At 44.8% G+C, this 15,816-nt stretch overlaps 1 protein-coding gene across 10 annotated transcripts in view; it reads right to left on the bottom strand.

Annotated features, from left to right (window-relative positions):
* LOC135909078 (gonadotropin-releasing hormone receptor-like) overlaps window positions 1-15,816 on the bottom strand; it is a 538,207-nt gene that overhangs the window by 186,974 nt on the left and 335,417 nt on the right. For all 10 annotated transcript variants that reach the window (XM_065441140.1, XM_065441223.1, XM_070531758.1 and 7 more), the window contains one exon: window positions 10,107-10,224. The gene's annotated coding sequence lies outside the window, so the exon portion shown is untranslated. The remainder of the gene's footprint in view (window positions 1-10,106; window positions 10,225-15,816) is intronic.

Raw genomic sequence — 15,816 nt, forward strand, 5'->3', positions numbered from 1 at the left:
CGAACAGTACCGGAGATTACTGCACTATCTCTGATAAATAAAATCCCTAAACACACTGTAACCCATTGTATTGTTAGCACAGTCCCGCCCATTCACTGCCACCTCCACCAGCTCCGTCCTGTTGTGATCGGCCGTTCACCCCACGACACCCTACGGTCACGCATAGCGCGACAGTGGGAAATGAGCCAACGGCCTCATCAAGGTGGTTCCAAAATGGGATGATTTATGGCGACCAGTGGAGTACCTCTGTCAGGAGAGGAATGTCCCGTTCTTGTTGCGATGTCACTATTTCTGCACATGACGTCAGTAGGTTACGCTTATTTGGGGTGTGGCATCACTGTCTCTGGCAGCAACGTCACAGTTTTGCATAATCGGGTTAGCTTAGAGATAGGGAGAAAGAGACGAAGAGGGAAAGGAAGAGAGGTTAACCAAGGACGTGCCCGGTTGGCTACCCTACAATTAGGGAGGGGGAAATGGGAAGAAGCCATAAAAGGCAGGGAGGTTAACCAGACACACTTCTAGCTTGCTACCCTGCACTGGGGGAAAAGAATAAAGAGGTGAATGAGAACGATCGAAAAAAAGAGAGAGCGATCACTAGTTTCGAGCACGCTTGAAGGTACACACCGGGTCTTTAAACTTCGCTCTCGGCTGTTTAGGGTCGACATAGGCCTGTCGACGTAGGCTAGTCGATGTAGACCTGTCGACGGAGGCCTGTCGACTTCAACTGCTGTAGCAACAACGTCGCCGCTTTCTGCGCCTGGTGAAGTTTGCGTTACGCTTATGCTGTCAGAGTGAGGCAGGACGGGGTGACACGTCACGAAACTTAAGCCTGTACGTCCTCACGCAATCAGCGCATATGAGGACGTATTGTCGCCCCACCTACTGAAATACCATCCCCCTCCAATTCTATAAACTGTTCTTTTCGTGTGACTTAGGAGTTTTTAAAGTTCATCATCAGGCGCCTCATAACATAGTATGGCCGCATCTACTTTCCGCCAAGTAAGAAGGCAGCGTATAAATATCACAACGTCTGTGCAACCGTCGCTGTTATCGTCATGTTGTTCATGCGAAAGCGTTGCGCATTTTCGTTCTTAAAGAGTGTGACGCTCCAAATAAAAATAAAGTTTACTCATCGCAAGACTGCATTCCTTTGGTTGCTCAAATTACAATCGTGTCTCTATCCACTCTCAGAGGGTGTTTATCGTTCCAAGGAGCTCGGCTGGTACCACCTTTAGAGGAGCCTAAAATGAGCTAGGGACATTTCTGGTAACGACTAGACCAGTACATATAGTTGATCCATAATTCCAGACTTCAGTACTAGGCAACTGGTGCCTTTGGTACAGTTTGCTAGAATAATAAATAAAACGCGAAAGAGTCCTCCACTCCAACGGGCACAAAACAATGAACAACAACGGGCACAAACAATTACCGTAATGGTGCGTTTCCATGGAAATAATCCTCCAAATCATCAGCATTCAGCCGAGTTTCGTTAGACTTAAAACTGCAGTGTTCGCGTTTTCTTTCTCAGTGGGAAAACAATCTTTTTTAACGTGGGCGCCTTCCTCTCACTGAGATTTGGTAAAACATTTAGCGTTCTTGTATGGATGCCTTCGTTTGTGTAGTGTTCAACCAATTTGAAGGAAGACTAGTGGGTGCGTTAATCCCAGTTGCTGAACGTCGCTCCCCCCCCCCCCCCCAGTAAAAACGAAGAGAGAAGAGAGAGAGAGAGAGAGAGAGAGAGTAGTCTTTAGTCTTACTGCAAACTGAAGAATAGCACGCCCTTTCTTATTGCCGTAAAAAGCCTAACCCAAAAAGAAAATAACCGTAAAATGCGGCAAACATTTGGATTCCTCTCCTGAGCTGCCCCCCAATGGGTAGGTTTTCTTCTTTTTAAATTGCAAGACGTGAAACGGGAGGAAATCTCATAACCACGTTCAACGTACTGCCTTTCACTTGCATACCGTTTCCTAATCCTGCACTTCAGTCTCGTGTTCACTTCACTTATCTTCTCTTCTTTTTAGTCATCGCTAACTAATTATATTTTTATGATAGTGCCAGAGTTCGGCTAAGGGTGATAGGCAGAACTGTTGAGAGTAAAACTTGCTAATTATCCTTCGCCTGATTGGGCAGTGATGCCTCTCTTCAATAATACGGCGGCTCAAGAAGTACGAGTATAAATTACCCCTTTACTAAGAGATCGCACTAAGATTACTCGATTTTATTCTTGCGGCTCGAGTGACGCCGTCTTCTCGTGCAAACAGAAACTCCTTTTTTTTCTTTCTCTTGAGGTCGTCTTAACAATAAATGGGCCAACTTATTTAGCTGGCTTTGAAAATGAGCTACGTACATCCAGTATGCTTGACTGGAGAAGGATAATGAAAGAAAGAATCTGTGTTCCGAAAGACGTGTAATGAGAGTAGAATGCTATCATTAGGTCACGTGACTAATGCCAATAGAGTTGGGTGCTCGAGAGCCCTTCATAGAAGCGCGTTAAGATGCCGTTGTGGTCCGCTGCAAAATTCGATGAGCTTGTCTATAAAGGCGAGTTCATCTGAGCTCATAAAAGAAAATTGAACTCCAATATAAGAAAAGTAGACATACAGGGTGGAAATATTTTGAAACGCTTGTCTCAAGTTTTCTGAAGATACGTCGAGTCATTGTGATCTAGCTGTTCGGTATCCAACTGCCCCCAGAAGGTGCATGAAGAGACTCGCCAGCGACAGAACTGAGCAGAAAGTTTGCGTTTGGTGTTAGTGAAAAGCGAGTAAGATCGTTTTAACAACTTTATTTCGTGACGACAACACACACAAAACAATGAAGCAGCGTAAAAATAAATAAATAAATAAATAAATAAATAAAAAGAATGACATTAGGGTGAACAAACTATAGAGCCCGTCGGTATGTTCAAGCAATATTTCTCAGGACACAACCACCGCTTTGAAGCCACGAATGAGCACTCATTCCGGTAACAAAATTTAACAGATAATTACGAGCACAAAATGTTTGGTGAGATGAGAGACGTTGTTGGTTTGAAGAAGCGCCTCTCATTTATTTTCGTTTGCCCATGCTAGACACAATTATACCGCCGTTTTCATCTTTGTTTGACACTTCTAACCGTTGGCGGTTCCTAAGTTTCAGGCTATGGCGAAATTGAGACGATAGTTGAAAGTGCAATAAACGTTTCTCTGTTTTTATTTTCTCCAAGGACAGGCTTAATATTGGATATTGCCTTCCAGCCCATAGTGCACCTGCAACGGCCTCGACCACTGCGTCAATCCTGCGTGAAATCAGCCTCCACAATTTGCGTGCAGGGTTTATTGCGCTGAGAGATAGAGGGCAGGAGCGTAGCTCCAACTGCTTCGATAGTGCTGCTTTGTGTGAGGGCATTCGCTCGAGATGCAGCGTTAAATAAACTGCGCGTGACAGACCATATTTGTTCGCCTCTCATCGTACCAGTTTAGTGTTCCCAAGATAATTTCATGTTTTCAAAATTTATTTAGTAGTAAAAATACAGATAATTACATGTGCGTAGTACATGTAGTATATGTGTAGTACAATTACAGGTGTGTAGTACAGCAAGCGCTATGCTTAGCATGCCCTGGGTGCTACGGCAAGTCGAGCGTGTTCAGTTTAAAGCCAAAGTATTTGCAGCTGTTTTATCGCTCTACTTGCTGAAAGAACAAACTTTGGAACGGGCGCAAAGTACGAACCTTCTCATACACACTCCGCTTCGTTCTTATATCGGAATCGAATCGGAGTTGTGCACGTTACAGAAAAAGAAGAGAGAAGATCACCAATTATGTAACCGAAAAGCAGCCTAAATGTAACTGTCTGTCGTGTACTGTTTTTTGTTGAGAGGATAGGTTAGGTGGTATATGGAATGAGTGAAGTGTGCGTGCGACTACGTCGAGTCAAAGTACAGCCACAGTGTTCCTCCTAAGCGCATCACTTTCATTTCAGAGTTGGGAACTTTCTTTTTTACGACTGATGCATCTGTCCAGGCAGTGTCCGTTTCATTATAAGATTCCTTTTTTTATTCTTTTTATTTTTAGGCTATACTGAATTTTAACAAATCACCTGTGGCAGGTAGCGTAATTGTAGTCTTTGAGCTGGATTACTCGAAGCAGCTGACATTACTCGCATGAGAAATAGAAACTCATATTTAGCTCAGTAAATAACTTTGACTAATTAGCTTTTGAAAATTACTTAACGGCAAATTTACGAATTGACGAACTGCAGCCGTTGAGCTAGCAAGGTATATTCACTCAAAACGAATTCTGAGGATCGCACGGGTTTTGAGGTGTGCGCCGTGAAACCTGTGGTGATTGTTCACCATCATTCCACTCATGTGTTTAAACAACCGCCGTTTCGTGCATTGAAGCTCAAAAGTACCTGGAACACCCATGTATTGTGTCGCACACTTTGGGAATGGATATCTCGAAAGTGATGTTATCTTTAAGATTCGTTCCAAGTGGGTACGCCTTCCGAACTCTCCAGTTACAATTCGTCAATTGCAATATGTGTCGTAGCGTGTTTAATTAAAAAAATAATTCGTGATTTGCTTGTTTGTTAGTTCATTATGAATTTCAATATCTCGTGCAGTTATATCTTCCTCCTTGAGTAATCCAGCTCAGAGACTGGAATTATACTATGTGCCGCGGGTGATTTTTAAAGATTTTAAAGCCGAAAGAGAAAAACGCACGCGGAATAACCGCGTGTAACGCATCTAGGCCAGTATATTGCAATGGTAGTTGTACAGTACAAAACTAAATACACCAGCGCTGTGTGTCATGACGCAAAAAAAAAGAGTTCTTTTTATTTTTTCTTATTGTTTGCTTTCTTGTGATTGGTTCTCTGTTTCTTTTTTTTTGGCCACTAAATACATGTAAGCAGCACGACGTGTTTCATTATTACAAGAGTGTTATTGTATCGGTACACGTTGCAGGTGCACTTTTAAAGCGCATCGAAATGTAGAATGGACCTCTCCCAAAGCACTTCCCCTGCTTCTCCTCTATTTTTATCTCCCGCCTAATACCAGCTCCACACCATCTATGCATGCCAAGTTTTATCGTTTTATTAGGCAGCACAGCAAGAAAGATGGGATCGCAGGGGGCATTACTGTATTCTACCATGTAAGGTGTTTACGTGCGTTTTATTTCGCAGTTTCTCGTACATTTCATGTATATGTGACATGTGAACTTCTCATTGTTACTATACTATGGCTCATTTTGCATCTGTATGTTTCTAACCCTACAGCAAACAATTCTACACTGCGTCAGAAAGGTTCGTGACGGATTGTCGACACGAGACTAAACTAAACTTGTTCAGGCTTAGCTATGCTAATCGCTGTGAAGCAAAAGATTGTAAAGAAAAGTTTAGGGAATACGATAAAAGAGAGAAGTATTCCGTGGCGGATGCATGACGTTAAGGCATTCCATGCTAAATCTTCGCGCATGCTCTCAGTTTTCTAGATACTCTGCGTCAAAAGTTTTTTTTTTTTCATGAAAAATTATACGTCCAGATATTCACCGAACAACTTCTCTTATGTGTACTCTTTGGAATGTTGGTTAGCACTTGAGGAAAACTAAGAAATGGTGACGACATGTACAAGTTATGCAGTCCCCCAAAACTACCAAAGCGTGGTGCTTTCTCCTCGGTCTGCTTTCCCACCCGCTGGCGTGGAGGATAGTACGTTTGCCGAAACTGAACAGCAAACCGACAGCCGCCGCCGTACACTGTGATTGATCTGCGTACTGCCGCTTGTCTAGGCACGCAAATAGCATATCTACGCCTGTCACGTCGGCGATCAGTAATCTTCGCTACTTAATATGCACGAAACGTACTTTTATGTCATTGGCGCCTCCTACCGACTTTTCCGGCGCTCGAAGTTGCGCTTGCTATGCCCTTTCTCATTTTTATCCTACAGCATTCTTCATCCTGCTCGCCTGTTAAAAGTTTTACAGTTCTATTGATTGTGTTTCTTTCAAGGCGAGTATGAAAATAGAGCATTCATAAGGCAGTGTAGAGAGTTGGCAGCTCTAGAAGGAAAATAAAAGCACACATATCCAGCGCATGGTGTGATCCTAAGTCGCAAAACTTATTTGAGTTAGCAATGTAGCTGATGAGATGCGCATGGCCTCGTGACTTGTAGCTGCTAGCATTATGAGTTACGAGGATGATGCAGAAAAAGCTTCGTTTGAAAGGACTGAGAACAAAATGAATATTTCAAACTCGATCAGTGAAGAACACGTGTAACAACTGGATCTATAGGCTTCGCACATGGGGGGTTTCGTGTGGAATACACCAAAAATCAACCACTGTAAACCAAATGGTGAAACAACTATTCTAACTCTTCTCTAAGCGCTGCTGTATCAGTAAAAGGGGCATGTGCGCTTTTAAAACGCATCGCAAATGCAGAATCAACGTCCCCTATTCTTCCCTAAGGTCTCTCTCAGACAGCTTTAGCGAAGTCGGTCGTTAAAAATGCATTCTTCAGTTGTGCCTATGACTTACAAAGACCAAAAATAACTAACTAACTAACTAACTAACTAACTAACTAACTAACTAACTAACTAACTAACTAACTAACTAACTAACTAACTAACTAACTAACTATCTATCTAACTAACTAACTAACTAACTAACTAACTAACTAACTAACTAAATAAATAAATAAATAAATAAATAAATAAATTAATTAATTAATTAATTAATAAATAAATAAATAAATAAATAGGAAAGGTGTTTATTAGCCCCCAGCGGTTGGGCCGACCGTCAGCGCAGGGCACAGACTCTCAGCACGAGCGGGGTTCCCCGAGAACAGCGCTGGAGAGCTTGACCCTCTAGAAAGCGCTCGAGAGGATGGCCCATTATAGTGTGCTCTTCTTCGCCATAATTACCCCCGGAAACGAAAAGGGAGCCGTACGCCGACCTAACAGCTCATCACTATGAGTGGATCATAGTACGGCCTAAGGCGATTGACGTTGACAATGTTTCGTCCACGTCGGCCATGTCCAAACACTGTTCTATGGGTTCGATCACGTAGTTAATGGGGGATGCGAGCTCCACGATACGGTATGGCCCTTCCTACTTGGGCAGTAGTTTTGAAGAGAGCCCAGGTGCAGCGGAAGAAACGGAAAGCCAGACAGGCACTCCAGGAAGGAAGGCGGGTGCAGAGGTGGTGTCACCACGATTGCTTTTCTGGCACTCTTGATCATTGGAGGTAAAGGCCAGTGCGAGATCGCGGTAATCTTCAGCATGTCTTTCCGCGGCAGATATGGGCGCACATTCAGATGCATCCGGCCGGTATGGTAAAATTGCGTCGATGGTGTGCGATGGGTGCCTACCGTACAGCAAGAAAAATTGTGAAAAGCCGGTGGGGCTCTGAGTAGCGGTGTTGTACGCATTGGTTACGGAGGGCAGAATGACGTCCCAATTTCTGTGGTCGGAGGCGGCGTAGATTGCAAGCATGTTGCCGAGATTACAGTTTAAGCGTTCTGTAAGGCTATTGGTTTGAGGGTGGTATGCTGTAGTTGTGCGATGAACAATGTGGCGCTCATTAAGAATGGCTTCAACTACTTCGAATAGGAAGACACGTCCACGATCACTGAACAGTTCCTCAGATGGTCCCTGACGCAGGATGAATCGATGAAGAAGGAAGGAGGCAACATCGCGCCCTGTAGCTGCCGGGAGGGTGGCAGTTTCGGCGTATCGCGCGAGGTGGTCAACCACCGCAATGGCCCAGGGGTTTCCAGCCAATGTCAGGGGAAGGGGCTCATACAAATCGATGCCGACGCGCCCAAAAGGTCGGGTAGGGCAAGGTAAAGGTTTCAGACCAGCTGGAGAAAGTAAGGGTGGAGATTTCTGGCGCTGACAATCGGGGCAAGAGCGAACGAACTACTGAGCGTAGCTGTACATCCCTCGCCAGCAGTACCACTGTCGAAGGCGCTGATAAGTTTTGAGAACTCCCGAGTGTGCACACTGTGAATCGGCTTGAAAAGCTGCGCACATTTCGCAAGTCAAGTCAGACTGCGATGTACTACTAACAACCACTGTCGCCCGTCAGAGTTATAATTGCGTCGGTGAAGCAGGTTGTCGCGAATGGCGAAATGGTGACCATGACGGCGGAGCGTGCGAATGGTTGGTGGTACTGATGAATTAGAAAGCATGTCTGTAAGAGATGTAATCCAATGGTCCTTGCACTGATCGGACGCGATGGTGGTAATTTCGAGCGAAGAAACGGTAAAGCGGGATGGTGAGCAACATGCATTGTCGTCATGCAAGTGAGAACGCGAGAGGGCGTCGGCGTCAAAATGCCGGCGTGCACTGCGGTACAGCACGCGGATATCGTTGTCCTGCAGGCAAAGCGCCCATAGGGCAAGATGGCCTGAGGGATCTTTCAAGGACGACACCCAACATAGTGCGTGGTGATCCGTGACTACATCATATCGACAGCCATACAAATAAGGCCTGAACTTGGTGACAGCACAGATGATGGGCCAGGCATTCTTTCTCTGTCACAGTGTAATTGGTCTCAGCTTATCATAAACGTACGACTTGCATAAGCCACGACATATTCAGGAGGCCAACACCGCTGGCATCTGTGTGCACCTCGGTAGGAGCTGTCGGGTCGTAATGGCGCAAAATTGGCGGAGCAAACGACGAGCTTTTTAAAGACCTCGTCGCACTCGGACGACCACAAAGTGAGGGGACCGTTGCTTCTAAGTAGCTTCATCAGGAGTGATATGATGGCGACAAAATTGCGAATGAAGGGTCTGAAGTAGTAACACAGACCGATGAAACTGCGCAATTCTTTGACCGACGTTGAATTAGGGAATTCGGCGACGGCCCGAAGTTTGGCTGGATCGGGGAAAATTCCATCCTTGGGTATACGACGTAACCGAGAATTGTCAGTTGCCGAAAGGCAAATATGCTCTTCTTGAGGTTTTGTTGCAGCCCTGCGTTTGTTAAACACCTTAAAACAGACCGTAGCCATCGAAGGTGCACGGCAAAGCAGGAGCAAGAACAACAACGTCGTCAAGATAGCACAAGCACGAGTGCCACTTCCAGCCTCCCAAAACTGTGTCCATCATGCGCTCAAACGTTTCGGGCGCATTAAAAAGTTCAAAAGGCATTACGTTAAATTCGTATAAGCCGTCGGGCGTGACAAAATCTGTATTCGGTCGATGGGCGTCTGCCATGGGTACTTGCCAATACTCTGAGCGCAAATCTAGCGATGAAAAGAATTATCCGCCTTGTTGACTGTCAGTCGCGTCATCTATGCGCGAAAAAGAGTGGACTTCCTTGCCAGTGATCTTTTTGAGGCGGCGGTAGTCCACACAAAACTGAACAGAACTGTATAAAACAGTACACAATACAAAATTGTATAAAACACTAGTTCGACCTAAGTTGGAATACGCTGATGCTATTTGGGACCCATACAATGCTACTCTTCTTCATTCGCTTGAAAAGGTTCAAAATAATTCCACTCGTTTCATTAACTCAAACTACGATCGTACTTCTAGCATAGCTTTTATGAAAAGCAACTTGTGTCTACCATCTTTTTCACTACGCAGAAAGGCTTTTCGCTTATGCCTATTTCGTAAAGTATTCCATCATCATATTCTTAGCACCTACTTATCTGTCACCTCGAGTTGATCTCCGTCATAATGTAAGAGGCACTTTTTGGCACACAAACAGGTTTGCATATTCATTTATTCCACGTACAACGAACGACTGGAACCACCTTCCTGATGATTATCGTGTCAATCGAAGGCACCGCACTATTCCGCCGAAACTTGTTTGCTTTTTTTCAACTGTGACCATGCTCGTGGCCACATGCGATGCATTTGTGCAAACGCTGTCGCACCGTATTTCCCTTTTGTCCAGTTCAGATGTCGCTAGGTTAATATAATTTGAATGTCACAGTATTCTTGTTATTTGATTCCTTAATGATTACGTCCACTGCACATGTCGTTTGCGTTATATAACGTCCGATTAATCGTTGTTATTGTTTTTCGCATGTACCCCACTACCCGCAATAATGCCTTGGCGCTTGAGGCTACGTGAAATAAAAAGGTGTTTTAGCCACCAGTGGTTGGGCTTACCGTAAGCGCAGGGCATGGACTCTCAGCAAGCGTGGCGTCCCCCGAGAACAGCGCTGCAGAGCTTGAACCACTAGAAGGCGCTGGAGTGGATGGCCCACTATAGTGCTTCTCTTCTTCGCTACAAAATAAATAAATAAATAAATAAATAAATAAATAATGCAATTAGATGCGCTGTGCACAGGGCGTCGCCAAAGTATACCTTTAAGTAAGCATCGCCAACAGCGCACGGGTTCCTTATTGGCTTCACGTCACTTTTGTTCATACTGAACAGGCAAGCAAGTGTCGATAGTATTAGCACCGTGTCGTTTATTTTGTTTATACATACGCGTTATCCCTAAACGGCCCTTCGTAGCGGCAAAACTTGTAGTTTTATTAAATCGATAGGTTATACTGAACTTATATTCCTTCCAGCAAAATAAGGAGACTGCTGACTTCAATGAACACGAGCCCATGTAGTTTCCTTACTAAACCTACTAGAAAGGTCTCGGGTGCTGCGACCACTCGCCTTTCATGGAAATGGTGATTGGCGCACGAATTTGTCCGAAATTCGTGCTTGTATTCAGATGCTCTTGTGGCATTTTATTTGCTATGTTTTACCTGCCTTTATTGCCATACATTTCGAAGCAATGCTAATTTTCTAAACCAGAAAGGCAATAAGCTTTTGTACAAGTGCAAATCCACATCAAATTTTGCACTTATAAGGCAACCTTATCATGAAGATGATTAGTTTGCGATGTCAGAGACGCCGTTGGAAGTCAGAAGGATGAAGTTTAGAGAAATTCGTGTGCCAATCAACATTCCCATGCTGACTGAACGCCCATTGGTTACACCGTAGACATCAGCGCCAGTTACTTTTCGAGGTGTCTCTATGCTTAAGCCGGCCATGCCGACACGTCAATCCTACGTCAACTAATGAGTGAATTTTCAAGCAGCTGGAGAACATTTATACGTGCTCTAACATTTTATCTTTGTACGTAAGTCAGAAAAGTGAACGCCCTCGCCACAAATATCCTCTGTCTGAAAGTGGGCCACTGCTCCTCTGAACAAGGCTTCCGGTTTACTGGCTCCAAACACACTCAAGAGCCACACGGAAAGAAAAAAGCCCATTTCGCGATTCCGGACACAAGGTCGTTAAATAGTAGCGAGTGATGGGCCTCGCAAGAGCCCACTGGGCTTCCTTGTTCTAGCGGCGACCGCTGACGCGATCGATGCCGTCGTAATCAATTCACCAACCTTTTGTTGGCGACCCCGAGACATTCGATCTGGAGAACCGCTACCACCGCGCCCGAAAGCTAACGACCCCTCCTGCCTCCTTCTTGCCTCTCCGTCGCACCCGTGGTCGCCGAGTCCCACTTTTTATTCGTTAGCGCACCAGCCCTCCTAGGTCGCCATTAGGGAATAAGTGGCACCGAACGGCTTTCGGCCTGCGACCACCTCGAGTCAGCGCAACACGATCACATTGAAAGCCCGGACGCACCCTCCTTCGTTCAGTGCCGCGCCATCACTAGGAAACGTTTCGAGCGTACAAATTCCGTGAATTGTCGCCTCGATGCACAAATTGCTTTCGGGGACGGAATAGGAAGATAACTTTGACGTGTAGAATCGCGAATTCTTAGAGGGCGCGTGCATACAGCAACTATAGAGACAGCAACATTACATGCTAACTACACTTATGCTACATTACATGCTAGCTACACTCAACTGCCTCTCTCCTTTAGAATAGGAAGGCGGCTCTCGAAGCCTGCTCTGAGTGGCACGCGTCCTCGCCTCCACTGAACGACAGGCTGTTCCGTCTTGGCCATTGCTGCAGCCACTGTCTCGCAATGCAAAGTGCGTACGCATTCCCTCAAGGCCTCGGTGGAATAGTAGGGTAGAGCGTCTGTCCTGAAATTGATCGCATTTTAGACACCGTTAGAGGAGTCTTACATTGTTTTTTTCAGTACATAGCGCAATTTTCTTGTAGTTCTTTCACATAGCGAAGTGGTTGCTATCATTGTCGTGCAGTTACTGAACAATGCCGGCAACCTCAAGCGACAACTTGCGGAAAACACTGTGGATACAGCTGGTGCGTTTCTATGATAGATATCACTGTATCACTCAAGGAAAAGTTCTTTTGACTTCGCACGAAACAAAAATGGAATAATTCTTTGGTCTTCTCAATCCTTTTTCGAAAAATTATCTCGCAATATTCACTGCATAGGAGGAAACGTGCAAGCATTTGGCCGATTAGCACAAGCGTGCAGAATTTCGAATACGAACTGAGTGAACGGGGTCGTCAACGCGCATAGGGATACGATCCAAGTGACCAGCCTGTCTCTGCTTGGTTGAACATCGGGTTGTTGTTGCGCAGGCACTACTATGCAGAGTACAATATTTACCTCAAGAGCTGCTATAAGGAACATTCGGAAAAAAGAAAGAAAACCACATGACAATGATTCAAAGGATGAACCAGGGTGCTTTTGTCACATTTTTGTCGCATAATAGTTGTCACATTTTGCTTCTGCAGCCTACTGGTATTAGCAGAGTCATATTCACCTATTGACATCGTATATACCAGCATGTTGGTTCTATAACAATGCGATTGCCGGCATTGGTGCCGTAAAGGCATTTCGGGTGTCTATAACTTCGTATCAAATACTTGAAAAAATCACTGCATTGCAACGTTTGCTTTTATTTCGTCTTAATTAAAACCACCGATTCTGTATTGAACAAGAAGAAAGGGGGTTAACCGAGGGGCCCGGTTTTACTAATCATATCATGAAAATCCAACAAACAAGGGAACCAAGGAGAACAGGGGAAATTACTTGTACTCACTAATTGAAACTAAGAAACGAAAAATAAATAGCAATGAAAGTGGATGAAAAAACTTGCCGCAGGTGGAAAACGATCCCACGTCTTCGCATTACGCGTGCATCGTTCCGGGCAAGTTTTTTTTACATCCACTTTCATTGCCATTTATTTATCATTTCTTTAACTCAATTAGTGAGTACAAGTAATTTCCCCTGTGTTTTTCTTGGTGTCCTTGTTTTTGGCTTCTCATGTATTAGAAACTCAGTATTAGAATTTCAAAGACACATTCACGGGCGGTGAACAAAGCAGCGCGATGAATGTCTGTGTATGTTTAAATATCTAAATACCGCTAGTGTCACATTAGCATATACTAAATGGACCGAGAATGGGCTAGCTCAATCATCAGAAATTTAAGGAAGAAAATCTGTTTAATATCATGCGATATTCAGTTAAGGGATATGTGGGCTTTAGCATAGCCTCCTATATTGCTTTAGATACACCTACGAACCGAAGCTATAAGAACGCCACTTATGTGATGATTAATCATTCCATTATGTAGATTAGGGCTGCGCTCGCTGGCACTATATTTGGGTCAGACGGCACAATAGTGCCTGGGTGACGTACCCATCAGGTCAAAAACTGACGCAAGAGGCAGCCCACGCAAAACAGCGGGGAGGTATAGGCAAGGAAAGGTGCTTTTTAAAAGCGAGTGCAGCTAAATCGAGCAGCCAGCCGAAACCTCTACTCCTCAATTGCAAAACAAAAGTGATGCACGGCTTTTTACTGCGAACTTTCTGCGCGCTCACGTAGGTCGGCTTGGACCGCAGAGTGCATAATTTAATATATCCGCGAACTTTCAAAGCCATTGACTAGGCAGTTTTGCCAAACCGACCAGGAAATGAACGTCCGAGATTGCGACTTGGCTGTCTTCTCCGACGGAAATCAGAGACCGTATTTCATAAGAATCCTTTTCATTTATCTCTAAACGATTATTTTCTTTTCCGCCTTCCTCATTGATTTGCACAATGCCGCCCCTCCAATATCCCCGAAATCTGCCTTGCTTCGGTACACACGGCCGGAAAGCTACTAAATCAAAGGGAGAAAGTCATTAGAGAAGACGGATTGTTTGAAATTCGAAGCGTGTGCCAAGCTCAAGAAATCACGCAACTTCTAAGGATTTTTGATGTGCACTACTTGAGCCTGCGCTCCAAACTTCAGGCTGGCGTTTGGAGCTGGCCAAGCTAATTTAATTGTCGATTGCTTCCAGACTACGTGCAGCTGCCAACTCACGCAGCTGCACTTGTTTTGATTTCAATCGTGCGATTCAGTGCTGCAGTGCTAAAATACATTACGGCCGTTCGGATTCAACAAGCACCTCTGTGTTTTTCATTGTTCGGTTGTTTCTTCAGCCCCTCTTCAGATTTGCACTGATGTGCCTTTTGTTTTACGAACACTTCTCTCTGAATAACCTTTTTGTGTGCAGGGAGAAAGGTTTCTAGACCTATCTTTTTTTAGGAGCAAGTAAAACAATAGAACATCCTGCGATTTTACCTGTCAAAACCACAATCTGATTATGGGGCACGCTGCAGTAGAGGACACCTGAATAATTTTGACCACCTGGGATTCTTTAACGTGCACCCAATGCATGGCGCGAGGGTGTTTATTTCTTTAAACCCAAGGGAAATGCGGCCACCATGATCGGCATTTGATCCCGCAATGTCGCGCTGAACAGCGCAATACCATGCCGGGAAAAAAAATCCCAGACCACTCAAGCTTACCTTATGAGTTGTGAATGCAGAGGCATTAATTGCCTCTGCATTCATTAATGCCATTAGGCATTAATGTCTAATTGAATGCCGCTGTGTGAGCTGTCCTTCGAATTATGAACTCATCGCGTGCAAGCGAACGCTTTCAGACACTTGGCCAACGCTTTCTAGATAGCACAAGGCCGATGCACTTCGATCTGTGACGTCAGCTACGTCGCGCGACGGCGATAAAAATTAATGGAGGTGCTCCCAAGTAAGCTGCGGTGATTTTGACGTCACCGCTTTCGTTACGTCAGGCTTGGAAATGGAAATTTTGGTCCCTTTATTATTATTATTATTATTATTATTATTATTATTATTATTATTAGGTATGGAAACATACAAAAACACAAAAGAAAATGCGAAATAAACAAATGACAAAGTAGCATGGCGTCATAAAGCAGAGTGCACAGGCCAAGACGAAGTTAAAATGCAGAAGAGAGCTTGCGCGTAGAAAGAACGCACGGATTACACAAGTTTCCAGGAGCGAAGGTGACGTGGCGTCGTGGTGATGCCCTCTCCCCTCAGGCAACACCTGGCGCGCCAATGCAGAAGCTGTTCCCTTTCACCCGCTCGGCTCCGTCGAGGAGCGCACGCAGCGTGGCCTCGTAGCCAACGGAAATTTACGTGCCGTTCCGCTACTAGAGATGCCGGCTATTTCGCTCAATGGGCCGTTTGAAGCTGCTTTGGCTTCAGTGAAGATTTAAGAAATGCAAGAAAGAGCTGTCTAGATTATATAATAACTCATAGGTGTGCACTTTCATCCTCTTTCCTTCTTTCTATTTACCATTTCCCTTGCCCCTAGTGTTGGGTAGCAAACCGAACGCTCGTCTCGATGACCTTCCTGCCTTCCTTCTCCTTGCTTTTCTTTTTCTTTCACTCTCTCTCTCTCTCGGCTTACTAGACTGCTGGAGATTCCTAATAGAAATGATGCATAGTCTGGCATGTCATTTTTGGGCGTATGACGAGAGAGAGAGAGAGCAAATGATAAATGAAAGGTAGGGAGGTTAACCAGGACTGAGCCCGGTTGGCTACCCTACACTGGGGAAAGGGAAAACGGGGACGGTAAGATTAAAGAAAGAAGAGAAAGTCCACCGGGGATATCGTTCAGTCAC

The sequence above is a fragment of the Dermacentor albipictus genome, chromosome 1 (genome assembly GCF_038994185.2).
Source record: "Dermacentor albipictus isolate Rhodes 1998 colony chromosome 1, USDA_Dalb.pri_finalv2, whole genome shotgun sequence".
NCBI classification, from domain to species: Eukaryota; Metazoa; Arthropoda; class Arachnida; order Ixodida; family Ixodidae; genus Dermacentor; species Dermacentor albipictus.